Raw genomic sequence first — 11,791 nt, forward strand, 5'->3', positions numbered from 1 at the left:
ACCCTAATCAAGCCTGACCTCAGCTTAACTTGGTTACATCTGCAAAGACCCTATTTTTTTTTTTAACATAAATACCCTATTTTCTTTTTCTTTTTTTTAAAGACCCTATTTTCAAATAAGGTCACATTCACAGGGACTGTGGATTGGGATTTCAACATATTGTGTGAGGGGATGCAATTCAACAGTAATAAGAGTGACAGATGACAATTGCAGGGTTATATTAACACCAGTAACCAATTCACTTTTTTTTTTTAACATCTTTATTGGAGTATAATTGCTTTACAATGGTTAGTTTCTGCTTTATAACAAAGTGAATCAGTTATACATATACATATGTTCCCATATCTCTTCCCTCTTGCGTCTCCCTCCCTCCCACCCTCCCTATCCCACCCTCCCTATCCCACCCCTCTAGGTGGTCACAAAGCACTGAGCTGATCTCCCTGTGCTATGCGGCTGCTTCCCACTAGCTATCTATTTTACATTTGGTAGTGTATATATGTCCATGCCACTCTCTCGCTTTGTCACAGCTTACCCTTCCCCCTCCCCATATCCTCAAGTCCATTCTCTAGTAGGTCTGTGTCTTTATTCCCTTCTTACCCGTACGTTCTTCATGACATTTTTTTTTTCTTAGATTCCATATATATGTGTTAGCATACGGTATTTGTCTTTCTCTTTCTGACTTACTTCACTCTGTATGACAGACTCTAGGTCCATCCACCTCACTAGAAATAACTCAATTTTGTTTCTTTTTATGGCTGAGTAATATTCCATTGTATATATGTACCACATCTTCTTTATCCATTCATCCGATGATGGACACTTAGGTTGCTTCCATCTCCTGGCTACTGTAAATAGAGCTGCAGTGAACATTGTGGTACATGTCTCTTTTTGAATTATGGTTTTCTCAGGGTATATGCCCAGTAGTGAGATTGCTGGGTCATATGGTAATTCTATTTGTAGTTTTTTAAGGAACCTCCATACTGTTCTCCATAGTGGCTGTACCAATTCACATTCCCACCAGCAGAGCAAGAGTGTTCCCTTTTCTCCACACCCTCTCCAACATTTATTGTTTGTAGATTTTTTGATGATGGCCATTCTGACTGGTGTGAGATGATATCTCATTGTAGCTTTGATTTGCATTTCTCTAATGATTAATGATGTTGAGCATTCTTTCATGTGTTTGTTGGCAATATGTATAACTTCTTCAGAGAAATGTCTGTTTAGGTCTTCTGCCCATTTTTGGATTGGGTTGTTTGTTTTTTTGATATTGAGCTGCATGAGCTGCTTGTAGATTTGGGACCAATTCACTTCTGTATTTTGTTTGGTAGCACCATATGGAGAAAAATCGTGCTCCACACTAATAAGTAAATGTAAATGGTGGTCCTTTTTTTTAAATGTAAACATGTCATTTTGCAATCTCAATCTTAATGCCTTCATTTCAACTGATCCCGAGGTCTGAAAGAGCCACATTGGGAAATTTATGCATCACGTTAAACTACTGACAATTTCCTGAGCAATACTCACCTTCCTTACTGGAGAGGGTTCACTTTTTAAAAGGACTTGATAACTGGACTCTGGAGGAAGCGTAGATCATCATTATATTTGGCTGACACTGTGTTTCCAAATGTCATCATACCCTGGGTTTAATAGCACCGTTTGAAAACATCTTGCTAGTGGCATGTCCTGTCTGACATTCCCTCAAAATTTCACAACAGTAGGGAGTAGTGTTATTTTGTATCTTAAGTCTCAACTTGGTTTCAGTTTTGTTGCTGAAACTTTCTCTGCAATTGTAAGCTGTAATGTGGGGTCTGTGAACTCCCTCAAGGAGCCCATTCAGCGGGTTGAAAACAGTATCTAGATACTCCAGCTGGTGCAACTAAGTTACATTCGAGAGATGTTTAAATAATGGAGGTTTCTTTCTAACACAAAAGTTATTTATATTTTGATTTGAAATATCTGTTCCAGAACCTTGCCTTGAAACTACTAAAAGCTTCAATGTAAAAACATACATTCTGGAACTTACCACCCTTATCATGAAAATAACTCTGAAATGTCCCCAGTTTAAAGACTGTGCCTTAAATTTGACAGTTTTATGGCTTTATCCAACTTCTTGCAAAATGCTGCACAGACAACCATTTAGCACAAGTGCAGTGACCACCAGCATGTTTCAACAGCTTCTTTTATCTGAGCAACTCTTTCCATAGCCTCAGAATAGACATGCTACATTTTTGACAAGTTGTTCAATGGTATATTATAATCTAATCTGAAAACAATTTTTTTCCTCCAGTTGTGTTTTATCTAATACATCTTCCTTGAGTTTCTTTTGGATGACTGTATAAAAAACAAGCAAAACACAGAGATCGGCAAATCCATATTTTCATTCAGTTGAATCATAAAAGCTAAGCTTTAAGGGAATTCACCAGATGTGTTTTGATGTGTATTTTGGGGGTAAGAACAGTTGTGCTACCCAGCGTGATGTGGGTCCTTAAGGGTATTTGCAAATCTGTGGGAGCCTTTTGCTTGTCTCAATACCCAAGGGCACACCTGGCACTAAGTTTCTTTGAGCCAAGGTTGCTAAGTGAGTTGTACTTGTCTCACCTGAAACGCTAGTGGAAAATGAGGGTAATTATGTTTCTGTAAATGTCTGCTTATTTAACATAGCCCAGGCTTTAACAAGAATTTGTCTTTTCCTCACTTGTAGCTTTGGATGCTCCTGTTGAGGAGTTTTCATTGACAGATTTAAATTTAGTTCACATAAAATTTGTGCTGATGACGCTGAGCAGGAACATCTGAGTTCCTTGCTTTTGGGACTTTTGTGTTTTGTTTCCAAATCCTCTAATTTAGCAGGGTTAAAGATGGTGTGGGGCTTCCCTGGTGGCGCAGTGGTTGAGAGTCCACCTGCCGATGCAGGGGACATGGGTTCGTGCCCTGGTCTGGGAAGATCCCACATGCCGCAGAGCGGCTGGGCCCATGAACCATGGCTGCTGAGCCTGCGTGTCCGGAGTCTGTGCTCCGCAGCGGGAGAGGCTGCAACAGTGAGAGGCCCGCGTACCGCAAAAAAAAAAAAAAAAAAAAAAGATGGTATGATTTCACTGCATGAAGTACAAGAAGTTGAGCAGTTTTAGATACACTGAAACGACTTTGCATTTCATATACTTTTGTTACAGTGATGTGGTGGACCATTGCTTGACTATCACTTTGGGCCAAATAGGCACTTTTTGTCTTGAGACAATCTTATTTTACTCATTATCTTATTTTCTTGTTAAATTTAATTCCTTAACCAATGATTCCTTTCTACTTTTAAAGGTAATTACTTTGTCTCACGAGAAAAAATATTTTAATTTAAACAAAAAGTATCCAAAACTTACCATAACACTTAAGCCTAAATAATTATCATGACATATGTTACTTGTTTGCCGTACAGATTTCTGTGGCTTTCTGACAAGAGCAAGCACTGAGCAGAAGCATCTGAGCCTTGTCTGGCATTTGATGAATCTGATTAATGCATGTTAGGGTAAGTCTACTCGCCAGTATAATTTCACGGGAGAGGCCACATGCAAGTCTGACTTGAAAAACAAAAAAAGGACTGGTGCAGAGTTACTACTTATTCGGTTCAATGTATTATATATATGCTAGAGATGGCTGAAAAAGCTATAATTTAAGGTCTGTATAAAAATGAAGAAAACTGAATGAGAGGTAACAGAATGGTGATCTCCGATGTGTTCAAAATTGGTGTTTTTAATGACATTTTAAAAGTAGTTAGAATCTAATGGCTGATTTCTGACCAGCCTGAGCTCTCAGCCCCCTAGTGGTGTTCAGCTTGGTCTAGTCCTTTTCATCCTTGTCTTTCTCTCAGTCCAATCTCATCATTTCCATGTCAGCTTCATAAATAATTCCAGTGTAGGCATGACCCCGTCTCAAGGTTTTTCTCCTTTTCCCTTGCCCAGCTCCCAATTCTAACCCCCAAGAGCTGCCTCAGATAGCTGAGGAGGGGACACTTCACATCTTGGTCTTCCCTGGGCTTGTTTCCCCTGTGGAGTACATGGCAAGGCTGTCTCTGTTTATTTAATTCATATCAAACAACCTGGCAAAAATGATGGCTCTGAAATTGAGCTACGGAGTCCTCTTTTACTTATATCAAGAGGTTCAAGTAATGTACATACCTTTGCCCTGAAGATGGTCTCCTGGCAGGTGGACACCATGCCTACACATGTGGGGCCCACGGAAACTTCTGGATCTTCACCATCCCCTTAGGAGCTGCAGGGAAACCCAGGGGGGGGTGTTTCTAGCTCCTCTTTGGTATAGATACACCTTGTTGCTTTCTCCGCAGTCTTGTCCCCTTACAATGCAGAGCGATTCTGTATGGCTGGGGCTTTCAAAATATCCCGAAGTTGGAGCTGAACATGTGTCTCTTCACTTTGGGATTTCCCAATGAAAGGTTTTCCATATTGCCTTCTCTCTCCTGGTGACTGGCCACTATGCCACCACCATGCTGTTTCATTCCCTGAAGCTCTCCTTTTTCCTTCTCCTACTGGGATCTATTTGGGGCAAGAAATAAGGGAACAAAAGGAAAATCTGTCCTCCCTGTTTGTATCTACTTTTTGTAATATTTTGTTGTCTTATCAGAGCAGGAGTTGGGGAGGCAATTTCCTCTGATTTAGAGATTAAGAATGTGACATCTTTTTTTTCTCCCTGTTTTACAGTCAAAGATATATTGACAAGTTGTAGGAAGATCAGTCATTTTACTGGGCATGTGGGAAAGAGCACATCATTAATACTTTGAAATATCATCATGCCACATAAATTAAGCAAACACAGTGAAACAAAAAATTAACACCTTAAAATCAACCATTTCTTCTTCTTTGAAATTCACTTGAAACTGGTTTGGCTAGATGTCTAAAGTTCCTTTGTAGGGCGCGGTCAGCTAACTGCTACGCGGCAGGAAGCTGAAATAAGCTGAGTCATCCTTCCTGTGGCCACTGCGCTTGCGCTAAGTATACTAATGAGGTTTTAAAGTAGCGACCTATCCGATGCTGGCTCACAAATCGCACCATCGGCGAAAGCCAATCACAGAGCGACACATGTTCTTAATCCCTATATAAGCAGACTGCTATAGGATTGCGGGGTCTTCCTTCCATCTTTCTTCAACCAAGCTGTGCTCCAATAAAGTGTGATACGAGAAGAATCTTGCGTGTGGCGGCTCGTTATTCTGCCGGTCAGAAACGGCTCGCCGCATTCCTTCAAAGAAACTGTCCAGTTTACCATTTGCTGAGTGATGATGACAATTATACTTTGATTTCTCAAGGATTAACACAGCAGGACAGAATCACTGGTCATCCCCTTAACCACTGGCCATATCAAGGAGATTTTCTTTGTAGAGAAAATGCCAGTTGGTGTTCTGAAGGAAGAAAGGAGATGAGAATTATAGAATCCTTAGAATAAGGGAAGCAGAAACCCTGTTAAAAGGAAAAAACTTCTTTCCCTACCCCATGGACCACTTCTGACGCCAATTGTGTGTTTTTTTCTCACAAACCAAACAGTTCTCCAACTCTCTCAACACCATTTGGGTGCTACAATCCAACTCTGACACTACTGACTCAGAATTAGCACAGACCCCACAGGTTGAGGGCTCAATCCCTCAAGACTGCCCCCACTTCGGTAAGTCCCAGGATGTCACCTGTACTTCTGATCAACTAGCTATAAACCAGGCATTCCCACAACCCCCTTCTCCAGTTCAATATTTACTAGATGGCTCACATAAGTCAGAAAAACATTACTTACATTTACGGATTTATTATGAAGGATATGATAAAGGATGCAGATGAACAGCCAGATGAAGGGGTATAGGGGGCAAAGTCTGGAAGGGTCTGGAGCACAGGAGCTTCTTTTCCTTTGGAGGTGGGGTGTACCATCTTCCCAGGATGTGGATGTGTTCACCAACCCAGAAGCTCTCCGAACCCCATAGTTTTGGGATTTTTATGGAGGCTTCATCACGTAGGCATGATCAATTATTAATTCCATCTCCAGCCCCTCTCCGCTCCCTGGAGAATGGGGGATAGGGCTAGGGGAAAAAAAAAAAATCCCAAGCTAATCTAATCACGGCCTGGTCTTTCTGGTGATCAGTTGCCATCCTGAAGCTATTCAGGAGCCCACCAAGAGTCACCTCATTAGAACAAAAGACAGTCCTGTGACTCGGGAAATTCCAAGGAATTTAGGACCTCTGTGTCAGGAACCAGAAGTAGAGACCAAATGTATATCTCTAGTTATGCCACACCTGTGTTAGGTGAGATGAACTTGACCTGATAGGTGTAACATTCAGAGGGAAAAGGCAATGACTAGTGGGGCCTAGGGAGATTTTAGGGAGCATCTATCTAGCCCTTCTCTTAAGCAGGCACCAAAGAAAAGTTAGTTTGGACTGGAAAACTCATGAGATATTTCTGTAATTGTGAAGGGTCAAATAAAAGAGATCCAAACAGTACATAAAGACAGAAGTGAGGAAAGATTAATGATTATGTATATATATATAATTTTCAAATAAAAAATTAAAAGATAATTTATCAACAGATTGTTTATGTAAAAACAATATTTACATTTTGAAAAGATCATAAAAATGTAAACAGTAGGGCTTATGTAAGTCGGTTATCAGTATACTTTCTTTGAAAAATTTTAATAAAACTACCATTGAAAAGATCTGTTACTTTGATATTAATGCATGTTTTTAAAAAGATAAACTGAAGGAGATATTTTCTTCTTGAGAAGAACCAATAGATATTATAATAGATACGATAGTGTCTTAAAGAGCTATCTAAGTAGTTAACAAAACCCAAAATGCTTTTATTTAATTTTTTCCCCTTTTGTTTATTAATCCATACACATTTCAGAGAAAAGTTCATCCAAACATCAGATTAATCTTTTAATTCATAAAAATGCTTATCTGGAAGATTTAGTGTTCTGTTCCCAAGTATCTTGTTTATTAGATATTCAGTATTCATGTGTTTTGCTGAGAGACATCATAATTAAGCTTCCCATGGTCATAGTTGGGAAATCATGCCTCCTTTCGTGGTGATAAAATGTTGTGACACACTATAAAGGCACAATGTCCTTGTTACAAGTTTATTGAATTTTTATGAGGAGAAAAAGGACAGAGAGGGTTATATAAGATCTTATGTGAAAAGAGATTCTAAACCCAGAATCCAAGAAAAATAAAAATTCTAAAACACAATTCATGGAGGGAGGCCTGTGAAGAAGGAGAGAGGAGGTCTTTCAGGACCATTTAAATTGGTGAATTGAGACTTAATTTTGGCTTACTTATCAATTAACAACAATTACTTCTTTCCCAAGGCAAGGGGCCAAGGCAAAACATGCAATTTGTTCAAAGCCTATAATCCGTTTACTCTGGTGAAAACAAGTGTAATATAATTACTAAAAATAAATATATCATCCTTTTAAATATTTATATTTTTCCCCTAAATTTTGATACTTTGGCTGGCAACACTGAGCAAGTCAGTTGGATACTTATAAATCAATAATAGGTCACATGGTGTCATTTGAACTGAAAAACATTGAATTTTGTCAGGTTTGTTTAAGTACTTGCAATGGTATGACAGTGAAAATGTCACATTTCTCCTGTTAGGTTTCATTTGTTCAACATGTAAAGTAAAACCAAACTTTTGTTGCCAAGTGTTTCTCCTCCAAAGCTTTTTCACGTGTATTCATTTAAAAAGACAACAATTCAGTTGAAAAGACTACAAATCCAACGGTTGATGCTTCCAAAAAATAGGATAGTTGTCAGAGAAATCAAAGATGAGCAGGTGGAGTTATGTTTGTAAACCTGCTTGGGAGTTAATCATCAAAAAGTTTGAGAAAAAGAGTTTTCATGGGTAAGAATGATTTCCTAGAGACCAAGGTAGCTTTAGTTTGGATTGCCATCCACAGGATAGCTAAGACTTCACTTTCCATGAGCATTTTCCTAACCTCGAATAGCAACATGTGGTCGGCAGATCTCCTTGCCACCTGAAAAACGACTCTGAACGGCAGCCAGATTTTTTCTGTTCTTTATAGAAACTTTTTTAGATGAACATATTTTCTTCTTTATCAGCCTTTTCTCTTCTGAAGTTTTATGCGAAGAGAGACATCCTCTAAATCATTTGTCTGAATAAACTAATCAAATGTTGCTTCATACATGCCACATAGTCATAGAAATATCTTCTCAGAAACTCTAGGTTGACCTAAGAAATTGCTACTCCTGCTTTTTTTCCCAAAGAATAAAACAGGATTTTACATCATGTTCAAGAGTAACTCTGAAATGTATCTCTGTGATTTAGAGAACACAGGTCTGTTCAATGATTTTTTTGCTTTAAGGACTCTAGAGATTGGTAAAGTAGGAGAGATGGATTCTAGAATTTTGTCTCCTTATGAACTCACTGTGTGGCCTACAGTTTTTCTCCTGGAGTGAAGACATTGATCTAAAATAGATGATCTTTACAGTGTCTCCAGTCATGTGACTTGACTCCTTTTCTACATTATCATCAAGTACTATGCTCATCTTTTTTGTCAGTTATTTATTCCTATATAACAAACCACCTCAAAACTTAGTGGCTTAAAAAAACAAACATTTAATCACTCATGAGTCTTTGGCCTGACTAGAATTATCTAGGGCGACTCTTTTGCTCCATGTGATGTTGTGGTTGGAGTTGAGGGCATCTAAAGGCTAAACTGGGCTGGAATATCTAAGATGCCTTCTCTATTGGGCTAACTGTTGGCCCAGAGCTCAGCTGGTTTCACTGACCTTGATTATCCTCAATTATCCTAATTCTTCTTACAGCATGGTTCCTGGCTTTCAAGTGAAGAAAGTATGAGTAGTCAGTTCGTTTAAGGTTTGGGCTTGGAAGTCCCCAAACATCACCTTTGCCAGATTCTACAGGTGAAAGTAAGCACAGGATTAGCTCAGATTCAAGGAGAGGGGAGACTAACTCCATCTCTTTTATTTATTTATTTATTTATTTATTTGGTTGTGCCGGGTCTTAGTTGTGGCAGGTGGGCTCCTTAGTTGCGGCCAGTGGGCTCCTTTAGTTGTGGCACATGTGCTCCTTAGTTGTGGGTTGCAGGCTTCTTAGTTACGGCATTCAAACTCAGTTGCGGCATGCATGCAGGATCTAGTTCCTCGACCAGGGATCGAACCCTGGCCCCCTGTATTGCGAGTGTGGAGTCTTAACCATTGCGCCACCAGGGAAGTCCTTAACTCCATCTCTTGATGATTTGTGGCATATGCACACAGGGAGGGAGGGAATTGATTGTGGTCATATTTGAGAACTATCTACCATAGTCAACCATAGGGAACAAAAATTCACATCCCTCCCACACACAGAATACAGTCAGCCCTCCCTCAAAGATTCATCTTATTACAGCATGGGCTCAAAGTTTAGTATTTCTTTATCTTATTAGGTTCAGGTGTGTTATGGACTAAATGTTTGTGTGCCCCCCCCCACGTTGAAATCTAATCTCCAATGCGATGGTATTTGGAAGTGGGACATTTGGTAGGTAATTAAATGACTTTGTAAGAATAGACCAGAGGTTTAGCTTGCTCTCTTTCTGCCATGTGAGGGTACCATGAAAAGTCAGCTATCTGCAACCCAGAGTAGGGATCACCAGAACTTGACCATGCTGGCATGATGATCTTGGACTTTTAGCCTTTGGAACTGTAAGAAATAAATTTCTGTCGCTGATAAGCCACCTAATTTATAGTATTTTTCTAAAGCAGCCTGAGCTAAGACAAGGTGTGGCTGGGACTCTCTGGTGGGGTTTCTTAGGAGCAGACCCCTGTAAACAAAAAAGACAAGTTTCCTGACACTCAAATATCCAGCATATTACGATGCAAGAAGGCTAGGATAACCAAAGGGGGGGGGGGAGGAAGGGGGCACACAGCTGTTGCTGACCCATAGCGACTTTGAAATCAAGCTGAGCACATCAGTATTTCTGCTACAGAACAGGGAATGTTCTTTAATTTAGGCCCAGCCTTGCTCCTTGAGAGTGGTTCTCTGTGGCTCTTGGTTTTGTCTTCTGGGTTCTTGATTAACGCTCCCAGCCACACTCCCCTTTCTGTAAGAAATGGTGTGTGCCTACATCTGAGTAGGTTCTTAGCTTGATTTCTGCCTGGAGGCCTCTTTTAATTTTGAACTGACTTGACCCGTGTAGTCCAAGCTTTCAAAAAATTTTTTAGAAATTCATTTATTATTATTTATTTGGTTGTGCTGGGTCTTAGCTGTGGCACGTGGGCTCCTTAGTTGTGGCATACAAACTCTTAGTTGTGGCATGCATGTGGGATCTAATTTCCTGACCAGGAATCGAACCCAGGCCCCTTGCATTGGGAATGGGGAGTCCTAACCAATGTGCCACCAGGGAAGTCCCCAAGCTTTTAAACACTTTGTGGACTTCCTACATAACGTGTGCTCATACCTAATTTGTGGATCAAGTTATGATCTGCTCCTCTAGATGAAAACCACACTTATAGATCTCCTCCTACCTTATGCTGAGACACAGGGTGCTGTGGGAGCAATGCCCTTAAGATTCTTAGCAGTCCTATGGTCTGTCTGAGAGGATCTATGAGGCACCAACTTAAATATTTCTGAGGTTTAACCAAGGGTCTTAAAGCCACATTCTTAATCTGAACTTTGCCCTGAGGCTGCATTTAACTGGCATATTATTATCTCATTTTTACATATGAGACTTAGAAGTTTAAATGACTTCCAAATATACATACTGCGAATTTCCTCCTTTCCTGAAGTTCAAAATCTAATAGGGGAGCCAGAAACATATAAGACAATTAAAAAATAAGGGAGATTCTGACTCTACTGCAGGTTCAAAATGCTGAAGAGTCTGAGAAAGAAAGCAGAGCAGACAGTCTTCTTGGAAAAGATGGCACTGGATTTGGGCAAAAAAGGAGAGAGAGAGGTGTTTTAGCCAGAGAAAAGCAGAGGAAGAGGATCAGACATGAAGAGAAAGTATCTATCATTGGGCTGTAGGGGACCCTTCTGGGGTGGATGGTGGTGATGATGATGATAGTGAAGAGTAATGAGAGATATCGCTGGAAATGAAGGGCTGGGTACATTTTGGAAGACTTGAACTAGACCTAAGAGTTTGGATTTAATTGAAGAAGAATTCAGGCTTTTTCCATATGATTTGCTCATTCTGCCTGTCTGCATGATCATTAACACGTCTTTGTATTTTAATTCTCTGGGAGATTATTGTTCTTATAGTATTTCGATCTGAATTATGCATATGAAAACAGTTTAAAATGGAAGCAGTGTGGCATAGGAGCTGAGATCTTGGATTCTGGAATTAGGCAGACCTGGATTAAGACCAACTCTACCACCTACCATTTGTGTCTTTTGGTGCAAGTGTCTTAACTTTTCTAAGCCTCAGTTACCTCACCTTTCATGGAAATACCTACCTCAGAAGGTTGTTGTGAGTATCAAATAAGAAAATATGTAAAAACCACTTAGTATAGATTAGGGCACATGGTAAATTATCATTAAATATTGTTATAAATAATTATTATTTATATTTATATAAATAGAAATAATTTTATATTTATATTCCAATTCCAGAGTAACCAGGGTGTTCCTGGTTATCTGAGAAGCTGTCCTATATTTCGAGGGATTTTAAGACCTGGGGTGGGGGAGTGATTGATCCTCTCCTTTGAGTCTGGTGCATTCTCTGAGTGAGGGCAACAAATGGTCTAAACATGGTCTTTGAGTTACTAAACTTGCTGGAATTACTGGATTTTGGATTA

The sequence above is a fragment of the Delphinus delphis genome, chromosome 11 (assembly GCF_949987515.2).
Source record: "Delphinus delphis chromosome 11, mDelDel1.2, whole genome shotgun sequence".
Taxonomy (NCBI): domain Eukaryota; kingdom Metazoa; phylum Chordata; class Mammalia; order Artiodactyla; family Delphinidae; genus Delphinus; species Delphinus delphis.